This window comes from Macaca nemestrina, chromosome 8, assembly GCF_043159975.1.
Source record: "Macaca nemestrina isolate mMacNem1 chromosome 8, mMacNem.hap1, whole genome shotgun sequence".
Lineage (NCBI taxonomy): Eukaryota > Metazoa > Chordata > Mammalia > Primates > Cercopithecidae > Macaca > Macaca nemestrina.
The window spans coordinates 22581469-22608542 of record NC_092132.1 but is presented as its reverse complement, the minus strand read 5'-3'; the positions used below and the strand labels follow the sequence as shown (position 1 = coordinate 22608542).

At 42.6% G+C, this 27074-nt stretch overlaps 1 long non-coding RNA gene across 1 annotated transcript; it reads left to right on the top strand.

The window, feature by feature from the left end:
* Nucleotides 1–18356: 18356 nt before the first annotated feature.
* Nucleotides 18357–26129, top strand: LOC139355645 (uncharacterized). Its single transcript, XR_011606458.1, has 3 exons — nucleotides 18357–18445; nucleotides 25220–25358; nucleotides 25588–26129. It is a non-coding gene; the product is annotated as an uncharacterized lncRNA (long non-coding RNA).
* The last annotated feature ends 945 nt before the right edge of the window (nucleotides 26130–27074 follow it).

The following is a 27074-nucleotide window of genomic DNA, read 5'->3' as shown; positions in this document are numbered from 1 at the left end:
CATAAGAGCCCTGCCCTTGTGACCTAATCGCCTCCCTTTTCACTTTGGGGGTTAGGATTTCAGCATGTGAATTTTGGAAAACACAAGCATTCAGTCTACAGCAGAATCATTCTCCAGATGGAGAAGGGGAAAGCATCGCATCCCAGGTTGAAAGAAGAGCATGGTGCCTTGAAAGCGCATGGTGTGTCCACAAACCTGTGAGAAGCCATGGAGTGGAGAGTGCATAGAACAGAGTAACAGGAGGTGAAGCTTGAGAAGCAAAGGGTCCCTTATGGGGCAAGGCACATTTGCTTTCCCAGCCCTTCTGACTTGATCTTGTGAGCAATGGCAGTTGCACTCAGGTTGTTAAGCAGAAGAGCACCATGATCAGGATGTTGGCATTAGAGTGGAAGACAGGTAGGGGGAGGAATGAGACTGGAGGCAGGGAGACTCTTTTAAGAGGCTGTTGAAATAATGCAGGTGAGACATGGTAAGAACCTGGACAAGGGCATTGGCAGAGGAACTAGAAAACCATGGATAGGAGAGACAGTTCTGAAGTAAAACCCACAGGACTCAGGGATGTGCTGGGCTGGATGCAGGGATAGGAAGATAAGGGAGTCATTCACCACCAGCCCATGAACTCACATAGTTGTGGGTTGCTGAGACACAACTTCAAAATGTCTTAGTGAGTGAGAGCCCCAAGTCCAAGGAAGCTTGAAAGTTACTTGTAATGTATCTTGACTCCCTACTGAACACTTGAGCATTTCCTGACAATCATGTAATGATTAAGCAAATAGTCATTCTTTGTTCTCAGAAAAGACTGTAAGACTATGTATCTCTAAGCAAATATAACATTATATGGTTATAATATTAACCATTATGCAATTTGCATGCTGCAAGAAACATAAAGCAAAGAGTATGAGACTTAGCCGAAGAAAAGGTCTACTTCATGGAGGAACTTATCCTTGCACAAAGCCTTAAAGGATAAGCAAATTTTTGATGTATAAAAATGGGCACTCCAAGCTGAGGGGGAGCTGCCTGAGCCAAGACAGGTGAGCGGGAAAGCATTTCTCAGGTGGGTTCTTAAAGTCCCTCATCTTGTAAGATGCTCCAGGATGAAAGGGCCCATGATCAAATAAACCCGGGGTTACAACCCGCTATGCAACCCCTCCCTTGGAGCATCACAATACTTTTGACATATTAAAGATCTTTAAAAGTCCTATAATTAAAAGTAATTTGCCTAGTGCAAAAAAGCAAATCATCGGTTGCCTGGGGCTGGAGGTGGGACTAGGAGGATTGATTGCAAAGGGGTACAAGGAAACACTCTCGGTAATGGCCATATTCTATATGATAATTGTGATGGTAGGTTACAAGGGTATATACATATGCCAAAATCCATCAAACTACACATAAAATAGGTACATTGTGCCTCATTTAACTTGATTAAAAATAATAATAATTTGTTTTTTATTTGACTTTGGATAACTTTTTTTATTCTTCTCATTAGCATTCCCTCAAAAAGGCCTACCTGTTGAAACAGCATCTGGAGAAACACCACTGCTTTAGTTTCTGTTGCTGCTGTAACATATGATCACCCTAGTGGCTTAAAGCAACACATATTTATTATCTTACAGCTCTGGAGGTCAGAAATCTGCAATGGGTCTCACTGTGCTAAAATCAAACGTCAAAAGGGCAGTGTTCTTTCTGTAGGGGATAATCTGTTTCCTTGCCTTTTCCAGCTTTCAGAGGCCACTTGCACTTCTTGGCTCATGGCCTCTTCCTCCATATTCTAAGTCTGCTATAACATCACTCCAACTTTTACTCCCATCCTCCAATCTTCTTTTTTTTTCTTTTTTGAGATAGAGTCTTGCTCCCCTGCCCAGGTTGGAGTACAGTAGCATAATCTCAGCTCACTGCAACCTCCACCTTCTGGGTTCAAGTGATTCTCATGCCTCAGCCTTCAGAGTAGACATTCTTGTGCCTCAGCCTCCAGATCCCATGCCTGGGATCACAGACATGTGCCACTATGCCCAGTTTTTTGTTTTTGTTTTTTTTTTTTTTTGTATTTTTAGCAGAGACAGGGTTTCATCACGTTGGGCAGGCTGGTCTTGAACTCCTGACCTCAACTGATCTGCACACCTCAGCCTCCCAAAGTGTTGGGATTACCAGCTTGAGCCACCGCACCTGGCCCCAATCTCCTTTTCTGACTCTGACTCTTCTACTTCCCTCTTTTACTTATAAGGACACTTACGATTTCACTAGGCCCACTCAGAAAATTCAGGACAATCTCCTCATCTCAAGATCCTTAGTTTAATCACATCTGCAAAGTCCTTTTTTCTGTGTAAGGAAACACTCACAGTTTCCAAGAATTAGGATGTGGCCATCTTTGAGGGCCATTATTCTGCTTATTACAACTATTTTTAGTATAAAGTAAAAGAAATGAATATTAAGCCTGGAAATGAAGACTGAGCCATATCAGGATAAAGAATCTGACTTTTCCAGTTAAGAAACAGGCAGAATTTATTTACTTTTGAACTGGTACATTCACATGTGTTAACATTTGAAAGCTGTCATAATGTATTAAGTAGAAATTTTCCCCTTTTCCCCAGTCATCCAGTTTCCCTCTCTGGAGCCAACAAATGTTACTTACCACTCTTTAATGTGTTATTTCAGACATTATTCATATCTATATATTTTTACATTTTTACACAAATGGTAGCATAGTATAAAAAATTATTTGTAACTTTCTATTTTGGCCTCAACAATATAAACTTGTAGATCATCCCACAGTGGAACGAAAAGACCTTCTTTATTCATCTCTATGGATACATAGCATTTGATTTTATAGACCACTGGTTCTCAACATGAGTGTTTATTAGAATGACATGGGAGAATCTTGGAAAATCCCCAGGAGTTCCAGTTATCTCTTTTTCTGTAACAAACCATCCCCAAACTTAGAAGCATAAAACAGTAATCATTTTATTATGCTTGCAATTTTTGGAGTCAATAATTTGGTCAGGGTATAGTAGGGATAACTTGTCTCTGCTCCACAGTGACTGAGGCCCTCAGCTATGGTGGTTGAGATGGCAGGAATGGCTCACTTAGAGCTATATATATGGCGCCCTGGTTCTACAGCAGCTGAAGTCCTTGGTGATTCTCTATATCATGTCTGCTGGGTGTGCAATGTCCAAGAAGGCTTCTGATATGGTTTGGCTGTGTCCCCATCCAAATCTCAACTTGAATTATATCTCCCAGAATTCCTACATGTTGTGGGAGGGACTCAGGAAGAGATACTTGAATCATGGGGGCCAGTCTTTCCCATGCTGTTCTAGTGATAGTTAGTAAGTCTCATGGGATCTGATGGGTTTTTCAGGGGTTTCTACTTTTGCTTCTTCCTCATTTTGTCTTGCCACTGCCATGTAAGAAGTGCCTTTCATCTCCCGACATGATTTCGAGGCTTCCCCAGTCATGCAGAAATATAAGTCCAATTAAACCATTTTCCCTTCCCAGTGCTGGGTATGTCTTTATCAGTAGCATGAAAATAGACTACTACAGTAAATTGGTACCAGTAGAATGGGGTGTTGCTGAAAAGATACCCAAAAATGTGGAAGCGACTTTGGAACTGGGTAACAGGCAAAGGTTGGAACAGTTTGGAAGGCTCAGAAGAAGACAGGAAAATGTGGGAAAGTTTGGAATCTCCTAGAAACTTGTTGAATGGCTTTGCCCAAAATGCTAATAGCGATATGGACAATAAGGTCCAGGCCGAGGTGGTCTCAGATGGACATGAAAATGTTTTTATGTTTTAGCAAAGAGACTGATGGCATTTTGCCTCTGTCCTAGAGATTTGTGGAACTTTGAAAGATAATTTAGGGTATCTGGTGGAAGAAATTTCTGGGTTTTTTTGTTTTTGTTTTTTGAGATGGACTTTTGCTCTTATTGCCCAGGCTGGAGTGCAATGGCATGATATCGGCTCACCACAACCTCTGCCTCCTGAGTTCAAGTGATTCTCCTGCCTCAGCCTCCCAAGTAGATTACAGGTATGCACCACCAAGCCCAGCTAATTTTGTATTTTTAGTAGAGACAGGGTTTCTCCATGTTGGTCAGGCTGGTCTCAATCTCCCGACCTCAGGTGATCCACCCGTCTCAGCCTCCCAAAGTGCTGGGATTACAGGCATGAGCCACTGTGCCTGGCCAAGCAGAAGAAATTTCTAAGTAGCAAAGCATTCAAGAGGTGACATGGGTTCTGCTAAAGGCGTTCTGTTTTATAAGGAAAGCAGAGCATAAACGTTCGGAAAATTTGCAGCCTGACTATGCGATAGAAAAGAAAAACCCCTTTTCTGGAAAGAAATTCAAGCCAGCTGCAGAAATTTGCATGAGTAGCAAGGAGCCTAATGTTAATCCCCAAGACCATGGGGAAATGTCTCCAGGCCATGTCAGAGACCTTCATGGCAGCCCCTCCCATCACAGGCCCAGAAGCCCAGGAGGAAAAAGTGGTTACATGACCAGGCCCAGGGTCTCCGTGCTGTGTGCAGCCTAGGGACCTGTGTCCCAGCTGCTCCAGCCATGGCTGAAAGGAGCCAGCGCAGAGCTCAGGCTGTGGCTTCAGAGGGTGGAAGCCGCTAGCCTTGGCAGCTTCCACGTGGTGTTGAGACTGCGGATGCACAGAAGTAGAGAACTGAGGTTTGGGAACCTCTGCCTAGATTTCAGAGGATGATGTATGGAAATGCCTGGATGCCCAGGCAAAAGTTTGCTGCAGGGGCAGGGCCCTCACAGAAAGCCTCTGCTAGGGCAGTGCAGAAGGAAAATGGTGGGTCGGAGCCCCCACACAGAGTCCCTACTGGCGCACTGCCTAATGGAGCTGTGAGAAGAGGGCCACCATCCTCCAGACCCCAGAATGGTAGATCCACTGACAGTTTGCACTGTGTGCCTGGAAAAGCCACAGATACTAAATGCCAGACCATGAAAGCAGCTGGGAGGGAGGCTGTACCCTGCAAGGCCACAAGGCAGAGCTGCCCAAGACCATGGGAACCAGCCTCTTGCATCAGTGTGATCTGGATGTGAGACATGGAGTCAAAGGAGATCATTTTGGAGCCTTAAAATTTGACTGCCCCACTGGATTTCAGACTTGCATGGGCCCTGTAACCCCTTTGTTGTGGCCAATTTCTCCCATTTGGAATGGCTGTATTTACCCAATACCTGTATCCCCATTGTATCTAGGAAGTAACTAGCTTGATTTTGATATTACAGGCTCATAGGCAGAAGGGACTTGCCTTGTCTCAGATGAGATTTTGGACTGTGGACTTTTGGGTTAATGCTCAAATGAATTAAGACTCTGGGGGGCTGTTGGGAAGACATGATTGGTTTTGAAATGTGAGGACATGAGATTTGGAGGGGCCACAGCAGAATAATACGGTTTGGCTGTGTCCCCATCCAAATCTCAACTTGGATTGTATCTCCCAGAATTCCCAGGTGTTGTGGAAGGGAACCAAGGGGAGGTAATTGAATCATAGGGGCCAGTCTTTCCCATGCTATTCTAGTGATAGTCAATAAGTCTCACAAGATCTGATGGGTTTATCAGGGGTTTCTGCTTTTGCTTCTTCCTCATTTTGTGTATGTCTTTATCAGCAGCATGTAAACAGACAAATACAGCTTCCTTACTCACTTGTCTGCTGCCTGGACCACTGGGCTATGTGGGCTGTAACAGCTGGGGATATATGGGTCTCTCTTTCTCTCTCTCTCTCTCTCTCTTTCTGTGTGTGTGTGTGTGTGTGTGTGTGTGTGTGTGTGTGTGTGTGTGTGTGTGTGTTGTGTATGTCTCTCTCTCTCTGAGCAGGTAACTTGGGCTTCCTCATAGCATGGTGGTCTCAGAGTAGTTGAATTTATTACATAGCAGCTGACTCAACCCAGAGCTAAAGTTTCAAGAGGCCAGTGCAGAAGCTACAAAGCTTCTTATGCCTTAGCCTTGGAGGTACTAGACCATCTCTTCAACCACATTCTGTTAGTCAAGCAAATCCCTACACAATCCCAGATTCAAGGGAAGGGAAATTAGACTCCACCTCTGAATAGGAGGAAAATTTATAATCATAATGTACCACACCCAGGGGACCTGAATGTGCAGCCAGGCTTGAAAATCACAGTTATAGATCCACCATAACTTACTGTCCATCAAGACCCCATTGATGGATATGCAGGCTGCTTCAGATTTTTTGCTATTGTAAGCAACACAGCACTCAACAAGTCCTCCAATCATCATTTCACACAAGAGCAAGAAGGTCTGGAGGGTACTTTGGGAGAAGTGAAATTGGTGGATTAAAGATTTGGTACTGGAAGTTTCTGAGCTATAAAGTGGCACAATCAGGGCTGAACTTTAGGAATTCCAACCTGTCTGCACTGCCCAGGGCTGAGCAGTGGGAGGGGGTGGCTGCTGACAGAGAGACCAGGCTTCATGTTGTCAACTAGTTGGGATAGAGATCATAAAATGGAAGCACAGATAGGAAGGAACAGATGGAAGGGATCATCAAAATGCAGTCATCCTCATTAGCAAGTGGTGGAAGACAGAAGTTAATTTGGTGATGAACTTGATGATACTGATGATATGTATCGCAGTGGTCATGACAGGTTTCTTGGAAGAGGTGAGACTGGAGATGGAGCATTCAGGATGAGGAGAATTTTAATAGCAAGAAAAAAGTAAGACAGCCTTTTCATTGGCATTTCATTTGGTGCTATTGGAAGATATGGAGAAAGCTCTGTTTTGAGAAAGATTATCCAACTCAAGCACATCAGGTTTAGCCATTGCCTGTCACACAGCAAGTGTTCAAAAACAGGATGCACTATTCCCACTAATGGCAAGTAATTCCTATTAAAATTCCTTAATATATTGGAACACGACTTTTGGTGACAATTATGATTGCTCTCATTATTTCTAAACAGATGCATGTGCCATGGGAAAAGCTTTGGCTGGGCCGTAGATTCATCACCCATCAGCCCAAACTGGAGCAGATGGTGGTTTCTCTTGCATAAGGTCCTACAGCCACCATTGGTCTCTCTCCCTTACATGGGAACATCAGTGGGAATTGACGCTGGCTGGACAGAGACATCCCCAGAATTCCATTCTTAACCTACTATCACCCTTCCAGTCCTAGTACTTATCTCCATGTCACCCCCAAAGCTGAGAACAGGAGCTGATTTTCTTTGGGACTGCATTAACAGAAGAGTCTTCAGAGCAAGTATCGAATGAGTTCTACTGTATTCTGGGCTTGAAAGACCTTATCTAATAAATTGTTTCCATTCTAGGTGATATAAAATAACAAAAAAATCTAATATATGGGTAGTACATTATGATATAGCTAATCATACTCAACCTTTGGGTGTCAGTTAAAAGTCACTTCCTCCAGGAAGTCCTCCCTGACAGCCCTGAGACTGTTCACGTGCCCCAGTATGCACTTTCTTACACCCTGGAGCTCCCCTGCCATAGCAATTAACACACTATTGTTATTCTTGCTTATGTGTCTACTTGTGCAGTGGAGAGACTCTAAGGTAACCCCCAGTAATTTTTGCCCCCTATTCTTCATGCCTTGATATATTTCCTTCCCCCAGAGGATGGACAGGACCTGTGTCTTGATTCTAACCAATAAGGTAATGGAATGTCACCCCCAGTATTATATGTTAGACTCCATTTCAGGAGACTGGAACAAGAGACCCTCGTTGCTGGCTGATTGAGGTAAGTGGTCAGGTTGGAGAAGGCCACGTGGCAAGGAACTGCAGGAGGCCTCTTTGTTTCCTTGGGTGGTCTCCAGGACCTGAGGGCGGAATCCAGCCAACAGATATCCAGAAGCTGGGACCTGCAGACATAACTATGGTAAGAAAGTCAATCTGCTAACAGCCTAAATGAACATGGAAGCAGACTTTTTCCCCAGGCAAGTTTCTAGTTGAGAACTCAGCTCAGTGACACCCTGACTACAACCCTATAAGATCCTGAGCAGAGAAGCCAGCTAAGCCAGACCCAGACTCCTGCCTCACAGAAAGTGTGAGACAGTAGTGTGTGTTGTTTTAAGCCTCTAAGTTTGTGGTCATTTGTGATGCAGCAATAGAAAACTAACACATTCCCCCACTAGATGTGCGTTCTATGAGGGTGAGACCACATCCATATTATCCCTCACTGTACTCCCAGCAGGTCACACCTTGCCTGGCACATAGTAGGTGCTCAGTAAATATTTTCTGGATGAATGATTGAATAAATGAAGCTGCATCAGTCTTACAATATTTATAACCACTCCATAAGGAGGATTATTTTAATTCAAGTTTTACTAAGACTGAGAAAAAATAAGTGACACATCCAAGAACATCCAAGACTCACATAGAAAGAGAAGAGGTGGAACTTCAACTGGCATCTCCGGGGACCAAATCCCAAGTTCATTCATTAAAATCACAGCTATAATAACAGTGTTGGCTTTCCACCTTGGCAGAGCCAATAGAAGCCTACACAAATAATTGTACCTCCCTCATACCCAGAACAGACATCACTAATCAATCACAATACTCTTTTAGGTGAAGTTCATCTTCTAAACTAAACCTTCTCAACTCAGGATTTCAGTAGCCACAGCAATTGACCACATCTGGCCAAGGAGAGGAAACCTACTCATTATCCAAATGCTAAACTGCTAGTTAGAATCTATACCTCCATGTAACTGAATGTAGAATCCATTCCCAGCAATGTCTGGGAAAACCATGAAAGAAACAAAAGTCTGGGCATAGAAAGGAGTAGGATTTGGGAGAAGAAAAGCCAAGAAAAGAGGTTGGGGGAGGGAAAAACAAAACAAAAAAACAGTGTTTCTAGAACTTTCTCTGCAGAGGAAAGCCTCTCACCATTTTCAGGCAGGAAATTCCACTAATGATGCATGCTACAGCTGGATTCTCTTGTGACTGAATTCCCTGAGTCAGCTGATGAATTCTTCCTTGTACAGTAATTGGCTACAGCAATTAGATTCCCTTTTTTATTATTCATATTGCCGTGACATACCCCGACTTCTCTCTAAACACCCAGCTGATGACCACAACAAGAGTGCAATGGATTGAACATTTGCTATGACTGATATTTTCATTGTTTTGACAATTAAGGTGTATGTTTGCCTGAGGGACTACAGTTATGATATATTAAACATTAATCTCCAGAAATGAAAGCAAACTCTTTGAACAAGAAGTGCGTATGCTGCCATAAAAGTGATGGAGCCTAAAAGTAAGAACAGATTGAAACGTGAGGAAAACAGTCAATGAATTAGTTGTTTGGTTTTTACTTTCTTTGTTTGTTAATAAATTGATTAAATCCATTTTTCCCTAGGCATTGCATAGACCAGGGTTACCAAATACATTGTGCTGACAGTACCATCTATCTTGGCCATGGCAGGCATTACTAATTAATCACATCTTTCTTCTCTCCCTGAGCCCCAGCTTGGTCTTGGAAACCATCCCACTGTGGAGCTCCAGGCAGCCAATACCAATCTATCATTCTGGATCTCAGGGCAGAACTCCTTGCCATCCAAGACTACAACACAGCCCCAACTCACAAGTTATCCAAGCAGAAAGCAGTAAAGTTTTAGGATTAAGATGGGCACAGACCCTGGACTCAGAGTGCCTGGATTTGAAGCCTACTTCTGCTATTTACCAGCCCTTCCATGCCTGTGTTGTCGTCTGTAAAATGGGGATACTAATAGCACCTACATCATAGAACTACAATGATGATTAAATGAATGAAAATACAAGTGTTGGAAGAGTACCTAGCAAACATAAGCACTGATCTTTCTTATATTTGGTTACTTTGATTTCCTTCATTCTCTGTGTAAAATCTAGCTCTCCTATGAGGCTATAAGCTCTTCCAAAGCAAGTGCCATCATTTGTCCTTCTTTGCATCTCCACCACTTAATGCACAATAGGAGCTAAGCCTGTATTTGTTAAATTGTTGAATCAAACTCTTCCAGCCAGACTGACACACTCAATATCCCATCCCCTTTTCTTGCAGATTTCTGCCTCCTTCCATCATTCTCTTCCATCACTTCCCACCTCCTCCACTCCTTTAAGGCTCCATATTATCTCTTCCCCTCTTCCACTCTCCCCACCTCAATCCCATCCCACAAATATTCACCTGTTTCCTACCCATGCTTTAGAGCCTACCTGGCTAGAGCAGTCATTATTTCATTCAATAGTTCCAGCTCTCTGCCTTCTAAGCACATAGCAGAATTTTACTTCCTGCTTTTCTCTCTATGGTCAGCTAAGGCCTAGGAAGAGTCTGACACATGAGTGGAGAATTCGGTTGCTGGCATGAGGCCCTGCCAATCTCAGATCTCTTCTGTCACCAACAATGCTCCCATCGGCAGCTGCCCCATCAGTTTGGTTTATAGTGATAATGAATTGAGTGATAAGGTTTGACTGTGTCCCCACCCAAATCTCAACTTGAATTGTATTTCCCAGAACTCCCACGTGCTGTGGGAGGGACCCAGGAAGAGGTAATTGAATCATGGAGGCCAGTTTTTCCCCTGCTGATAGTGAATAAGTTTCATGAGATCTGATGGGTTTATCAGGAGTTTCCACTTTTGCTTCTTCCTCATTTTCCCTTGCCACTGCCATGTAAGCAGTGCCTTTTGCCTCCCACCATGATTCTGAGGCCTCCCCAGCCATGTGGAACTGTAAGTCCAATTAAACCTCGTTTTCCTTCCCAGTCTTGGATATGTCTTTATCAGCAGCGTGAAAGTGGACTAATACAGTAAATTAGTACCAGTAGAGTGGGGCGCTGTTGAAAAGATACCCGAAAATGTGGAAGCGACTTTGGAACTAGGTAAGAGGCAGAGGTCGGAACACTTTGGAGGGCTCAAAAGAAATAGGAAAATGTGGGAAAGCTTCGAACCTCCTAGAGACTTGTTGAATAGCTTTGACAAAAATGCTGATAATAATATGAACAATAACGTCCAAGTTGAGGTGGTCTCAGATAGAGATGAGGAACTTCTTGGGAACTGGAACAAGTGATTCTTGTTATGTTTTAGCCAAGAGACTGCTATTCTAATGATAGTAAATTTCCGCTTTTGCTTCTTCCTCATTTTCTCTTGCTGCCGCCATGTTAGAAGAGTGTTTTGTCTCCCAACATGATTCTGAGGCCACCCCAGCCATGTGGAAGGGTAAGTCCAATTAAACCTCTTTTTCCTTCTCAGTTTCCTTCTTAGACCATACTCAGAGTATGTCTTTATCAGCAGCATGAAAGTGGACTAATACAGTAAATTAGTACCAGTAGAGTGGGACACTGCTGAAAAGATACCCGAAAATGTGGAAGCGACTTTGGAACTGGGTAAGAGGCAGAGGTCGGAACAGTTTGGAAGGCTCACAAGAAATAGGAAAATGTGGGAAAGTTTTGAACCTCCTAGAGACTTATTGAATGGCTTTGACAAAAATGCTGATAGTAATATGAACAATAAGGTCCAGGCTGAGGTGGTCTCAGATGGAGATGAGGAACTTGTTGGGAACTGGAGCATAGGTGACTCTTGTTATGTTTTAGCCAAGAGACTGCTATTCTTGTGATAGTAAATTTCAAAAGATCTGATAGGTTTATCAGGGGTTTCCGCTTTTGCTTCTTCCTCATTTTCTCTTGCTGCCGCCATGTTAGAAGAGTCTTTTGTCTCCCAACATGATTCTGAGGCCACCCCAGCCATGTGGAATTGTAAGTCCAATTAAACCTCTTTTTCCTTCTCAGTCTCGAGTATGTCTTTATCAGCAGTGTGAAAATGGACTAATACAGTGGGACAGAGCCACCAGTACACCAATCATGGGCTAATAGCATGAATGAGAAATAAATCTTTGTTTTTTAAGCCACCAAAGTTTGTTGTTATTGTTGTTTTTCTGCACCATCATTTAATCTATCCTGATGGATACATTACCTGAAGTTCAGCATCCTCTTTTAAGTCCGTTCCAGCTACCCTGACCCACAGCAATTTCTTCCAAAAGGTAGAAAAAAAAAAATCTTAATTCATTTTTATCCTGGAAGCTAACATAGAGTCTCGCACGTAGTTAGTGCTCATTAAATGACTGTTGCAGAAGTGAGCAGCTGTTAATCTCTGCGCCTCCAGTTACCCACCTGTAAAACAGGAAAATCAATTTCTTGCATTCCATACTTTGCAGGGCTATTGTGGAGTCTCAGCTGGAATTATGTGTAACAAAGTGTTCTGTGAACTATAAAATGATGGACATCTCAAACATTATTATTAGATGATCAACTACTGAGAAATATTCTCAGAATTCATTCATTTGATATATACTTGGCACTATTCCAATTTGATAATGAATTGCCTCCACACACACAATTCTTGAACTCTGTTGCTGTTTTTAAACTCAGGAATAATGATGATAGCCAACCTCTACTGAATGGTCAATATACAGGCACTGGCCTGGGTGCTTCCCATGCCATTATGACTTACAAGCCTCAGTCACAGTAGAAAGGAACTATATGGATAGTTTGATTCCCTTGTTCTCTACAACAGTAACCCCTCAACATTGATTCCCTTTGTTCTCTACTAGAGTAACTCCTCAACATTGTCAATAGGTTCTTGGAAACTGTGACTTTAAGCAAAACAGCAAAACAGCATATAAGGAAACCAATTTCATCATAGGCTGATTGACATAAACAAGAGTTATGTTCCTATGGCATATTTCTGGACACAGAAATCTCACCAAACTCATAAATAAAGACCTAAAACACTTGTAATATAAAATATTGTAATAAATGTGAGCAATACGGCCAGGAGCAGTGGCTTACACCTACAATCCCAGCACTTTGGGAGGCTGAGGCTGGCAAATTGCTTGAGCCCAGGAGCTTAAGAACAACCTGGGCAACATAGCAAAACCCCACCCCTACAAAAAAAAAAAAAAAAAAAAAATATATATATATATATATATATACACACACACACACACACACACACACACAAAAATTAGCTGGACATGGTGGTGCACACCTAGAGTCTCAGCTACCCAGGAGGCTGAGATGGGAGGACCACTTGAACCTGGGAGGTCAAGACTGTAGTGAGATATGATTGTGCCACTGCACTTCAGCCTGGACAATAAAGAGACCCTGTCTCAACAACAACAACAAAATGTGAGCTCTAGATATACTTAAGAAGCTTAATAAAAACAAGTAAGATAATTGTTTGACCAATTATTCCAGTTGAGGATCGCCAGTAGGCAGTTGAGGGCACAAGACGGGAACCAGGCCTGGACAGGGCACCGTTTCCTCACAGGGTACAGTCACACCCACACCCACACCCACACCCACTCCCACTGGGACCGTGTAGACGCCAGTTCACCTCCTGTCACGTCTTTAGGATGTGGGAGGAAACCCTGGTACCCAGAGAAAACCCACATAGACATGGGGAAAATATACAGATTCCACACAAACAGCGGCCCCAGCCAGGAATCGATTTTTTTCCTCATCAATGTTATAACAAAACAACGTTGAACGAATGAACGACGTTATTGGAGGACCTGCTGTATGTGGCTATTTTACAGACAGCAAAACCAAGGTTGAAAAGTACTAAGTTGCCGGGCTTATACCTGTAATCCCAGCTCTTTGGGAGGCCGAGGCAGGTGGATCACTTGAGGTCAGGAGTTCAAGAGCAACCTGGCCAACATGGTGAAACCCCCTCTCTACCAAAAACATAATAATTAGCTGGACCTGGTGGTGTGCACCTATAGTCCCAGCTACTCAGGAGGCTGAGGCAGGAGAATCACTTGAATCTGGGAGGCAGAGGCTTCCATGAGCTGAGATCACAACACTGCACTCTAGCCTGGGCAACAGAGCAAGACTCGTCTCAAAATAAATGAATAAATAAATAAATAAAAGTGCTAAGTACTTTGCCCAATGTCAAATGGCTAGAAAGTGGTAGAGACAGGAGCTTGGTAAACAAATCTAAGTATTTTGATTCCTTGGAATGGAAGCCCTTAGCCACATCACTGTTCTATCTCCCAAGGAAAGTGTAAACCACTCTTCAAACTGGGCATGGTGGGGCAGTGCAAGCTCAGGTGCCCTCAGCAGAGCCACTGAAGGGACAGGGAACATTGTGTAAAGTAGACTGCCGGGACACTCACTGTCACTGTATCATATGGGCTGAGCTGGTGCCAGGTGTTTTCAAATGCACATTCATGCAGATGAGTCCACTCCCAGTTTAAGAAACTCAATATAGAGAAAGAGTCACAAAAAACAAAGTAAGCATCTACTTTTCACTTTGGAAAAATTCATGCCATAGAAAGCATTGAATGAGTGTCAACTTCCTGGACATTCAACCAGGGCAGCCACGTGGGGTCCAAGCCCAGAATGCCTCATGCTTGGGCTATAAGGCTCTGCAGTCACCATCTTGAAATTCTCAAATTTTATCTTGGAGCTTATGCTTTGGAAGTAAAGTCCGATAGGACAATGTAGCGTGCTTTGGAAGCCAAGAGCCTTAGCTCATACAGTCTTAACTCCTGGCATCTCCCTACTTCCCAAGGGAGGACACAGCTATCTGAGCCTCCACCCCTGTGCTCATGCCTCTCCTTCCCTCTTCTCACCTGAGCACAGGCATGGGGGAAGTCTGGGGAAATTGCTGGCATTTAAATCCCCTCTCCTACATTTGCCAGCTGTATCATTTTGGACATTGTTAACCTCTCTAAGCCTCCATTTCCTCATCTATCCAATGAGGATAAGAATGATATCTGTTTTATGAGGTGGTTGTGAGGATTAAATCTGAAAACCGCTATAGAGCATTTAGCATGGTGCCTGCCATGTAGCAACAGCTCAATAAATAGCAGGTATCACATTTCTTACATCAATCTGCGAGGTTGATATTGTGATCCCACTTCACAGATGAGAAACTGAGGCCCGAGAAGATTAGGTTATGCCCCCAGGTGGCTCCTAAGTGGAAGATTGCAGGTGCAAACCTAGAGCTGCTGGACTCTAAAACCCATGGGCTTGGCCACCCAGTCACACTGCCACTCTCATGGAAGAGGGCCTTGAGGCCTGCTTCTGAAGTCTTTAAAACACAGCCCTCTGAACTTAGGATCTGACAGGGTCTTGTGGCTCTCAGAGCCCTATTGGGGAACAGCATAACCCTACCAGGTAACAACTGTGGCCACCATTGTGGACGAGCCCCAAGAGACCACTGGTGTCTATTTAACTTCCCTGTCACACAGCGTCATACAGTGCCAGGCCCAGACAGACACTTAATATGTCCCTGTGATGAAAATCTATGTAGCTGTTAAGGCTGGAAAAGTATTCATTTTCCCTGCACCTACCTGATATTTGATGCCAACACTGAGCGGTTGGAGGCAAGCAACAAGAATGATTTAATAAAAGTGCAATCGAAACGAAAGGCAAAGGAGAGAAAGTGAGAAAGGCAGGCCAGGCAGCAGCTAAATGTTTGAAACCAAGGCTTTTATGTCTTTGAAACGGAATCCAGGAAAATTGCTGCACCTTCTGTGGATGGCTGGAGGGCTTTTTCCTCTGGACGGTTGCATCGCTTGGGAGCCTCCAATCTCTCATCTCACAGGTTGGGAGTGTAGCCCTGAAGGCTCTGTGCAGCAGGGTGTATGTGAATCAGTCTTGGGAGCTGGCACAGCCCTGGGCCTCGCGGGGAGTCCAGGCCAGGCTCTGACACACTGGGGAGAGTTGAAACGAGAGTGGGTGTTTGCTGACAAGCAGCTTCATGGGAACGCTCGCCTTGGCATTTCTCAGTGCTGAATCAGGGAGAAAAGTTGGGCAGAGTGCCTGTGAGGCTCAACACACACACACACACACACACACACACACACACAGAGAGAGAGAGAGAGAGAGAGAGAGAGAAGGAGGGAAGGAAGGACAGAGGGAGGAAGAACCGAGTCAGAGTTAGGAGAGCAAACACCACACAAAGCAATAATGGCGGTAGCAAAATTATCACTTCCTGAAGGCCTCCTGGGTGCTTTCAATGAACTCTCCCTGGGTGTCCTGGGGAAAGCTTTATGCATAAGGAAACCCCTGGGAGAACTTTATATACAAGCATATGTGTATATATACACACACATATATGTATATATAAAGATATATATATGGCACATGAAAAAACTCACACCTCTAATCCTAGCCCTGTGGGAGGCCGAGGTGGGTGGATCACCTGAGGTAAGGAGATCAAGACCAGCCTGGCCAACATAGCGAAACCCTGTCTCTACTAAAAATACAAAAATTAGCTGGGTGTGGTGGGGGGAAGTTGAGGCAGGAGAATCGCTTGAACCTGGAAGGCAGAGGTTGCAGTGAGCCGAATTCACATCACCGCACTCCAACCTGGGTGACAGAGCAAGACTCTGTCTCAAAAAAAAAAAAAGAAAAAAGAACGAAAGAAAGATTCAGAGCTGCTCAGCTACCTGGTGGCTGAAACAGAATTCAAGTGCAAATCTAACAGCAAAGCTTGATGCTCCTACAGGTCTAACCCCTCATCCTACCCCACCTTGTATGATTCTCATCCTCCCCTCACCTTCTTCTTCCCATAAAGGTTAGGGAAAGCCAACCAAATGGGAAATAAAGCGGATGTTGTGGGTGGCTTTCACCTCCTCAGACAAACTGGGTGGAAGTGAGCAGCCTCCAAACACAGGAGTCCAGGTGGGCCTCAGTCAGCACTGCATGGGGCAATCCTACGCCTGACTCTAATGGAGAGAGAAAAATCTAGATTTCCCTGTTCTTCCCCAATTGTGTCATCTGGAGCAGCACCGTCCCATAAAAATATAGTGCAAGCCACATATTATAATTATGACTTTCTAGTAATCACATTTTTAAAAAGAAGAGGAAAAAGATGAAATTAATTTTAATAATATGTTTCATTTAATCCAATATATTCAAAATCATATATTTTCATTATTGAAAATGTATTTAGAAGTATTATTATTTAAAAGTATCATTTTATCTATTTAAAAGTATCATTATTTAAAAATTAATGAGCTCTTTTGCATTCTTTTCCCATTCTAAGTCTCCAAAATCCAGTATCCACTTTGCAATTAGACCACACCTCAGTTCAGACTAACCTAGGTACATGTGGCTAGTGGCTACTGTGTTGGACAGGGCAGGTCTACAGAATACCAAAATGTCCAGGTGAACACAAGGGCAAATCACATAACCACAAAGGATTCTACATAACCAACGAAGGACTCCACATAACCAACAAATGACTCTACATAATGAAAAAGGTTTTTAAATTACCATGTAGCAAAATTGACTTATTGATGTATAGTTCTATGAATTTTAATACGTGTAGATTCATATAACCTCCATCATAATCAGGACACAGAGCAGTTCCATCACCCCAAAGAATTCTCTTGTGCTGTCTTTTTACATTCAAACCTTCCACCTTCCCCTAATCCCCTCATTCCCTAATGTCTAATTCCTCATCTGTTCCATACAAATGGGATCATACACTATGCAATGTTTTAAGGTAGGTTTCCTTCACTCAGCATATGCTTTTGATATTCCTGCAAGTTTATTGTGGGCATCAATAGTCCATTCCTTTTTATTACTGAGTAGCATTACATGGTGTACACAGACCACAGTTTATCCATTCACCTGCTGGAGGATATTTAAATTGTTTGGGATGATTATAAGTAGAGTTGTTATGAATATGTGTACAGGCTTTTCTGTGAACATAAGTATTCATTTCTTTAGGGTAAATACTCAGGAGTAGGATTCCTGGGTCATATGGCAAATGTATGTTTTACTTTGTAAGAAATTATCAAATTGTCTTCTAGAGCAATTGAGCTATTTTTTATTCCCACCACTAACATGTGAGAGTTTCATCTGCTCTGTATCCTTGTTAGCACTTGGAATTATCAGTTTTATTTATTTTAGCCATTCTGATAGGTAGTTGTATCTCATTATGGCTTTAAATCACTTTTACTTAATGACTAATGATTTTGAGCATCTTTAATATGCTTTTTTGTCCCCCACATGTTCTCTTTGATTATATCTCTAAATCTTTCACCTATTTTTAATTAGGTTATATATTTTCTGAGTTTTGAAAGTGTGTTGATATTCTAGATAGAAGTCCTTTGTTAGCTATATGACGTGCAAATATTTTCTCCTAGTCTGTAGGTTGACTTTTATTCTCTTAACATTGTCTCTGACAGTTCATAAGTTTTTATTTTGATTATGTCCAATATATTGATTTTTTCTTTTATGGATTGTGCTTTTGTTATTATGTGTAAGAACTATTTTGTCTAACCTCACACTATGGATATTTTCTTATGTTTTTGAACAATAAATCACATGTGTAATAAACAAGGAGTTGTAAATATCTAAAGAAATTCAACTGTGGGTTTTAGTTGTAAAAATCCACATTGTCGGGGGGCGGAGCAAGATGGCCGAATAGGAACAGCTCCAGTCTCCAACTCCCAGCGCGAGCGACACAGAAGACTGGTGATTTCTGCATTTTCAACTGAGGTACTGGGTTCATCTCACTGGGGAGTGCCGGACGATCGGTGCTGGTCAGCTGCTGCAACCCGACCAGCGAGAGCTGAAACAGGGCGAGGCATTGCCTCACCTGGGAAGCGCAAGGGGGAAGGGAATCCCTTTTCCTAGCCAGGGGAACTGAGACACACAACACCTGGAAAATTGGGTAACTCCCACCCCAATACTGCACTTTAAGCAAACAGGCACACCAGGAGATCATATCCCACACCTGGCCGGGAGGGTCCCACGCCCACGGAGCCTCCCTCATTGCTAGCACAGCAGTCTGTGATCTACCGGCAAGGCAGCAGAGAGGCTGGGGGAGGGGCGCCCGCCATTGCTGAGGCTTAAGTAGGTAAACAAAGCTGCTGGGAAGCTCGAACTGGGTGGAGCTCACAGCAGCTCAAGGAAACCTGCCTGTCTCTGTAGACTCCACCTCTGGGGACAGGGCACAGTAAACAATAACAAACACAGCAGAAGCCTCTGCAGACGCAAACGACTCTGTCTGACAGCTTTGAAGAGAGCAGTGGATCTCCCAACACGGAGGTTGAGATCTGAGAAGGGACAGACTCCCTGCTCAAGTGGGTCCCTGACCCCTGAGTAGCCTAACTGGGAGACATCCCCCACTAGGGGCAGTCTGACACCCCACACCTCACAGGGTGGAGTACACCCCTGAGAGGAAGCTTCCAAAGCAAGAATCAGACAGGGACACTCGCTGTTCAGAAATATTCTATCTTCTGCAGCCTCTGCTGCTGATACCCAGGCAAACAGGGTCTGGAGTGGACCTCAAGCAATCTCCAACAGACCTACAGCTGAGGGTCCTGACTGTTAGAAGGAAAACTATCAAACAGGAAGGACACCTACACCAAAACCCCATCAGTACATCCCCATCATCAAAGACCAGAGGCAGATAAAACCACAAAGATGGGGAAAAAGCAGGGCAGAAAAGCTGGAAATTCAAAAAATAAGAGTGCATCTCCCCTGGCAAAGGAGCACAGCTCATCACCAGCAACGGATCAAAGCTGGATGGAGAATGACTTTGACGAGATGAGAGAAGAAGGCTTCAGTCCATCAAATTTCTCAGAGCTAAAGGAGGAATTACGTACCCAGCGTAAAGAAACTAAAAATCTTGAAAAAAAAAGTGGAAGAATTGATGGCTAGAGTAATTAATGCAGAGAAGGTCATAAACGAAATGAAAGAGATGAAAACCATGACACGAGAAATACGTGACAAATGCACAAGCTTCAGTAACCGACTCGATCAACTGGAAGAAAGAGTATCAGCGATTGAGGATCAAATGAATGAAATGAAGCGAGAAGAGAAACCAAAAGAAAAAAGAAGAAAAAGAAATGAACAAAGCCTGCAAGAAGTATGGGATTATGTAAAAAGACCAAATCTACGTCTGATTGGGGTGCCTGAAAGTGAGGGGGAAAATGGAACCAAGTTGGAAAACACTCTTCAGGATATCATCCAGGAGAACTTCCCCAACCTAGTAGGGCAGGCCAACATTCAAATCCAGGAAATACAGAGAACGCCACAAAGATACTCCTCGAGAAGAGCAACTCCAAGACACATAATTGCCAGATTCACCAAAGTTGAAATGAAGGAAAAAATCTTAAGGGCAGCCAGAGAGAAAGGTCGGGTTACCCACAAAGGGAAGCCCATCAGACTAACAGCAGATCTCTCGGCAGAAACTCTACAAGCCAGAAGAGAGTGGGGGCCAATATTCAACATTCTTAAAGAAAAGAATTTTAAACCCAGAATTTCATATCCAGCCAAACTAAGTTTCATAAGTGAAGGAGAAATAAAATCCTTTACAGATAAGCAAATGCTTAGAGATTTTGTCACCACTAGGCCTGCCTTACAAGAGACCCTGAAGGAAGCACTAAACATGGAAAGGAACAACCGGTACCAGCCATTGCAAAAACATGCCAAAATGTAAAGACCATCGAGGCTAGGAAGAAACTGCATCAACTAACGAGCAAAATAACCAGTTAATATCATAATGGCAGGATCAAGTTCACACATAACAATATTAACCTTAAATGTAAATGGACTAAATGCTCCAATTAAAAGACACAGACTGGCAAACTGGATAAAGAGTCAAGACCCATCAGTCTGCTGTATTCAGGAGACCCATCTCACACGCAGAGACATACATAGGCTCAAAATAAAGGGATGGAGGAAGATTTACCAAGCAAATGGAGAACAAAAAAAAGCGGGGGTTGCAATACTAGTCTCTGATAAAACAGACTTTAAACCATCAAAGATCAAAAGAGACAAAGAAGGCCATTACATAATGGTAAAGGGATCAATTCAACAGGAAGAGCTAACTATCCTAAATATATATGCACCCAATACAGGAGCACCCAGATTCATCAAGCAAGTCCTTAGAGACTTACAAAGAGACTTAGACTCCCATACAATAATAATGGGAGACTTCAACACTCCACTGTCAACATTAGACAGATCAACGAGACAGAAAGTTAACAAGGATATCCAGGAATTGAACTCATCTCTGCAGCAAGCAGACCTAATAGACATCTATAGAACTCTCCACCCCAAATCAACAGAATATACATTCTTCTCAGCACCACATCGCACTTACTCCAAAATTGACCACGTAATTGGAAGTAAATCACTCCTCAGCAAATGTACAAGAACAGAAATTATAACAAACTGTCTCTCAGACCACAGTGCAATCAAACTAGAACTCAGGACTAAGAAACTCAATCAAAACCGCTCAACTACATGGAAACTGAACAACCTGCTCCTGAATGACTACTGGGTACATAACGAAATGAAGGCAGAAATAAAGATGTTCTTTGAAACCAATGAGAACAAAGATACAACATACCAGAATCTCTGGGACACATTTAAAGCAGTGTGTAGAGGGAAATTTATAGCACTAAATGCCCACAAGAGAAAGCAGGAAAGATCTAAAATTGACACTCTAACGTCACAATTAAAAGAACTAGAGAAGCAAGAGCAAACACATTCGAAAGCTAGCAGAAGGCAAGAAATAACTAAGATCAGAGCAGAACTGAAGGAGATAGAGACACAAAAAACCCTCCAAAAAATCAATGAATCCAGGAGTTGGTTTTTTGAAAAGATCAACAAAATTGACAGACCACTAGCAAGACTAATAAAGAAGAAAAGAGAGAAGAATCAAATCGACGCAATTAAAAATGATAAAGGGGATATCACCACCGACCCCACAGAAATACAAACTACCATCAGAGAATACTATAAACACCTCTATGCAAATAAACTGGAAAATCTAGAAGAAATGGATAATTTCCTGGACACTTACACTCTTCCAAGACTAAACCAGGAAGAAGTTGAATCCCTGAATAGACCAATAGCAGGCTCTGAAATTGAGGCAATAATTAATAGCCTACCAACCAAAAAAAGTCCAGGACCAGATGGATTCACAGCCGAATTCTACCAGAGGTACAAGGAGGAGTTGGTACCATTCCTTCTGAAACTATTCCAATCAATAGAAAAAGAGGGAATCCTCCCTAACTCATTTTATGAGGCCAACATCATCCTGATACCAAAGCCTGGCAGAGACACAACTAAAAAAGAGAATTTTAGACCAATATCCCTGATGAACATCGATGCAAAAATCCTCAATAAAATACTGGCAAACCAGATTCAGCAACACATCAAAAAGCTTACCCACCATGATCAAGTGGGCTTCATCCCTGGGATGCAAGGCTGGTTCAACATTTGCAAATCAATAAACATAATCCAGCATATAAACAGAACCAAAGACAAGAACCACATGATTATCTCAATAGATGCAGAAAAGGCTTTTGACAAAATTCAACAGCCCTTCATGCTAAAAACACTCAATAAATTCGGTATTGATGGAATGTACCTCAAAATAATAAGAGCTATTTATGACAAACCCACAGCCAATATCATACTGAATGGGCAAAAACTGGAAAAATTCCCTTTGAAAACTGGCACAAGACAGGGATGCCCTCTCTCACCACTCCTATTCAACATAGTGTTGGAAGTTCTGGCTAGGGCAATCAGGCAAGAGAAAGAAATCAAGGGTATTCAGTTAGGAAAAGAAGAAGTCAAATTGTCCCTGTTTGCAGATGACATGATTGTATATTTAGAAAACCCCATGGTCTCAGCCCAAAATCTCCTTAAGCTGATAAGCAACTTCAGCAAAGTCTCAGGATACAAAATTAATGTGCAAAAATCACAAGCATTCTTATACACCAGTAACAGACAAACAGAGAGCCAAATCAGGAATGAACTTCCATTCACAATTGCTTCAAAGAGAATCAAATACCTAGGAATCCAACTTACAAGGGATGTAAAGGACCTCTTCAAGGAGAACTACAAACCACTGCTCAGTGAAATCAAAGAGGACACAAACAAATGGAAGAACATACCATGCTCATGGATAGGAAGAATCAATATCGTGAAAATGGCCATACTGCCCAAGGTAATTTATAGATTCAATGCCATCCCCATCAAGCTACCAATGAGTTTCTTCACAGAATTGGAAAAAACTGCTTTAAAGTTCATATGGAACCAAAAAAGAGCCCGCATCTCCAAGACAATCCTAAGTCAAAAGAACAAAGCTGGAGGCATCACGCTACCTGACTTCAAACTATACTACAAGGCTACAGTAACCAAAACAGCATGGTACTGGTACCAAAACAGAGATATAGACCAATGGAACAGAACAGAGTCCTCAGAAATAATACCACACATCTACAGCCATCTGATCTTTGACAAACCTGAGAGAAACAGAAATGGGGAAAGGATTCCCTATTTAATAAATGGTGCTGGGAAAATTGGCTAGCCATAAGTAGAAAGCTGAAACTGGATCCTTTCCTTACTCCATATACAAAAATTAATTCAAGATGGATTAGAGACTTAAATGTTAGACCTAATACCATAAAAATCCTAGAGGAAAACCTAGGTAGTACCATTCAGGACATAGGCATGGGCAAAGACTTCATGTCTAAAACACCAAAAGCAACGGCAGCAAAAGCCAAAATTGACAAATGGGATCTCATTAAACTAAAGAGCTTCTGCACAGCAAAAGAAACTACCATCAGAGTGAACAGGCAACCTACAGAATGGGAGAAAATTTTTGCAATCTACTCATCTGACAAAGGGCTAATATCCAGAACCTACAAAGAACTCAAACAAATTTACAAGAAAAAAACAAACAACCCCATCAAAAAGTGGGCAAAGGATATGAACAGACATTTCTCAAAAGAAGACATTCATACAGCCAACAGACACATGAAAAAATGCTCATCATCACTGGCCATCAGAGAAATGCAAATCAAAACCACAATGAGATACCATCTCACACCAGTTAGAAGGGCGATCATTAAAAAGTCAGGAAACAACAGGTGCTGGAGAGGATGTGGAGAAATAGGAACACTTTTACACTGTTGGTAGGATTGTAAACTAGTTCAACCATTATGGAAAACAGTATGGCGATTCCTCAAGGATCTAGAACTAGATGTACCATATGACCCAGCCATCTCATTACTGGGTATATACCCAAAGGATTATAAATTATGCTGCTATAAAGACACATGCACACGTATGTTTATTGCAGCACTATTCACAATAGCAAAGACTTGGAATCAACCCAAATGTCCATCAGTGACAGATTGGATTAAGAAAATGTGGCACATATACACCATGGAATACTATGCAGCCATAAAAAAGGATGAGTTTGTGTCCTTTGTAGGGACATGGATGCAGCTGGAAACCATCATTCTTAGCAAACTATCACAAGAACAGAAAACCAAACACCGCATGTTCTCACTCATAGGTGGGAACTGAACAATGAGATCACTTGGACTCAGGAAGGGGAACATCACACACCGGGGCCTATCATGGGGAGGGGGGAGGGGGGAGGGATTGCATTGGGAGTTATACCTGATGTAAATGACGAGTTGATGGGTGCAGCACACCAACATGGCACAAGTATACATATGTAACAAACCTGCACGTTATGCACATGTACCCTACAACTTAAAGTATAATAATAATAAATTAAAAATAAATAAATAAATAAATAAATAGTAGGAAAAAAAGAGAGTAAGCTATCTCTTTAATAAATATTATAACCATTGCATATTAAAATGCTAATATTTTGATATACTAGGTTAAATAAAATATTAAATCAAAAAAAATCCACATTGTCATGAGGATTCATTAATTTTCCATATAGACATGGAAAATAAGTAAAAAGTAATCACTAGTAAAACAAAGATGAATAACATTTGGCCCAGAATAGTGGCTGCCATCAATTGAGCATCTAGGGCCAGTGGCTACATAAACATCATCAGTAACCTTCAGCCTGGCATTTCTATCCCCATTTTACAAGAGAAGAACCTGAAGCTTGCAGAGGTTAAGTAATTTTACACAGCCAGGAAGTAGTAAAGTCAGGATCAACACTGCCAGGAAGTAGTAGAGTCAGGATCAACTAACTCCAAAACCCTCACCCATGGGAAGGTTCTTTGATTTCTAGAAACAGAAAACAGCTCTACCTTCATAAGGATAGGGGAAAAAAGCAGCAGTCCATAGGTATTTTGTGGAAGCAACCCAACAACTGAACCACCAGATGTTGATGGGGAAAAAAAAATCAAAGAAGTTCAAAGAAGTTCAAAGACGGGGAGCAGGGGAAAAAAATAGATATTGTCTTCCAGACATCCCTTTTGAATGAAGCATCTTCAACTCTTTTCACCCCTTGTGTTTCTCCTTCTGGTCCCCTAGAGCAATCATCTGAGTGACCTGTCATGAGTCATGTGATCATCTTTTGACCAAGGAACAATAGAACACCACGATTGACAGTCCAACCAAGACTGCAGAATGAGGAACACAGGCTTCTTTCCTTGTTGAAAGGAATACTGAGGTGCTACTACCAGAGGGAAAGGGAAGAATGAATCCTGGGATTTAAAAAAACACAGAGACCCCCTAAAGCAGTGGCTTCCAAATTTTTTGACCATGTTGCACGTTAAGAAACATATTTCACCAATATGTGAGCATCTACACACACAACTGAAATGAAATTTTCATATAACAATATGCACCTTGTAATGTGTAATACAATCTGACACACACCCATTTCTTTCCATTTTTAGTAAGTGGATTTTTAAATCCACAGTGGGTCACAATCTGCAGATTGAAAAGCATTGCCCTCAACTGTGAAAGATGTGTGTTCAACAATGAAGACACATATAAGGTGAGGAACTCTGTAATGTATCCCCTCAGAGAACACTGGCAGGTCCATCTCACAAGGCAGATGTATGAAGAGAGATGCAAAAACCCCTGAGTAAGTAAAGGCTGATAAAAGGTGGGTATTTTCCCATAGAAGTAGACCCTAAGACAAGGATTTGAGTCCAAGTAGCTTATTTTCAAGGTGATACCAGGACGCACAGGAAGCAGGGAGTGAGGCAGGGGACAGAGGAAAGTCAGCAAGAGGGCACATGGATGTGCTGTCACTGGGTATCTAGGGCTTGGCTACATAGGAGACCTCTGAGAAACTGTGTGGAACATGCCTCAGGACTGTCCCTCCAAGGAACAAGGAAGTCGGGTGTTCATCCACTGTGATGGTTAATATTGACCATCAACTTGATTGGATTGAAAGATGCAAAGTATGGTTCCTGGGTGTGTCTGTGAGGGTGTTGCCAAGGGAGATTAACATCTGAGTCAGTGGACTGGGAAAGGCAGACCCACCCTCAATCTGGGTGAGTACAATCTAATCAGCTGCCAGTGCAGCCAGAATAAAAGCAGTCAGAAGAACATGGACAGACTACACTGTTTTAGTCTTTTGTCCTACATCTTTATCCCATGCTGGATACTTCCTGCCCTTGAACATTGGACTCCAAGTTCTTCAGCTTTGGGACTCAGACTGGCTTCCTTGCTCCTCAGCTTGCAGACGGCCTATTGTGGGACCTTGTGATCATGTGAGTTAATACTCCTTAATAAACTCCCCCTTATATATACATCTATCCTATTAGTTCTGTCCCTCTAGAGAACCCTGGCTAATACATCCACCCACTGTCATCCCTCCATGATGAAGGTAGAAACAAATCCATTAACTTCCTGATACTTCCAGCCTGCCCCATGTGAGGACCAAATGCCCATGGCCACAGAACACTCTCAGGCAGAGGGACACCAGAAGCTCTGGGCTGGAAGGGAATTGTCTGCAGATAACCTCTGGGCTGCACTAAGACGATATAGTTCAAAGGTCTCCTCCGAGATGTAACTAGGAGGCAGAAGGAGTAGCTCATTGTCAGCCATTTCAGGAACTGATTTCAGCCCTAAACGCCTGTCTCCCTTCCCAGACCACACCTCATGGTCAGGTATACCCTAGCTGTCCATTGCACCTTGGAATCACCAATTCCCTGATTTCTAAATTTACCAAGTGCTTTTCAGCCTGTTTTCCTGCCTCAGCATTGCTGAAAGAAGACAGGAAATCTGGCCAACTGGCTCACTGGTCCTACCTGGGCCCTCTGGTTCTCCGCCAGTGTGCCAGAGAACACCTCATTCTACGCCAAAGATCTCTGCCACAACATTTCAGTAAATCTTTATTCATCTTTTCCCTCCTCTTAGAGAAGATGGCCCT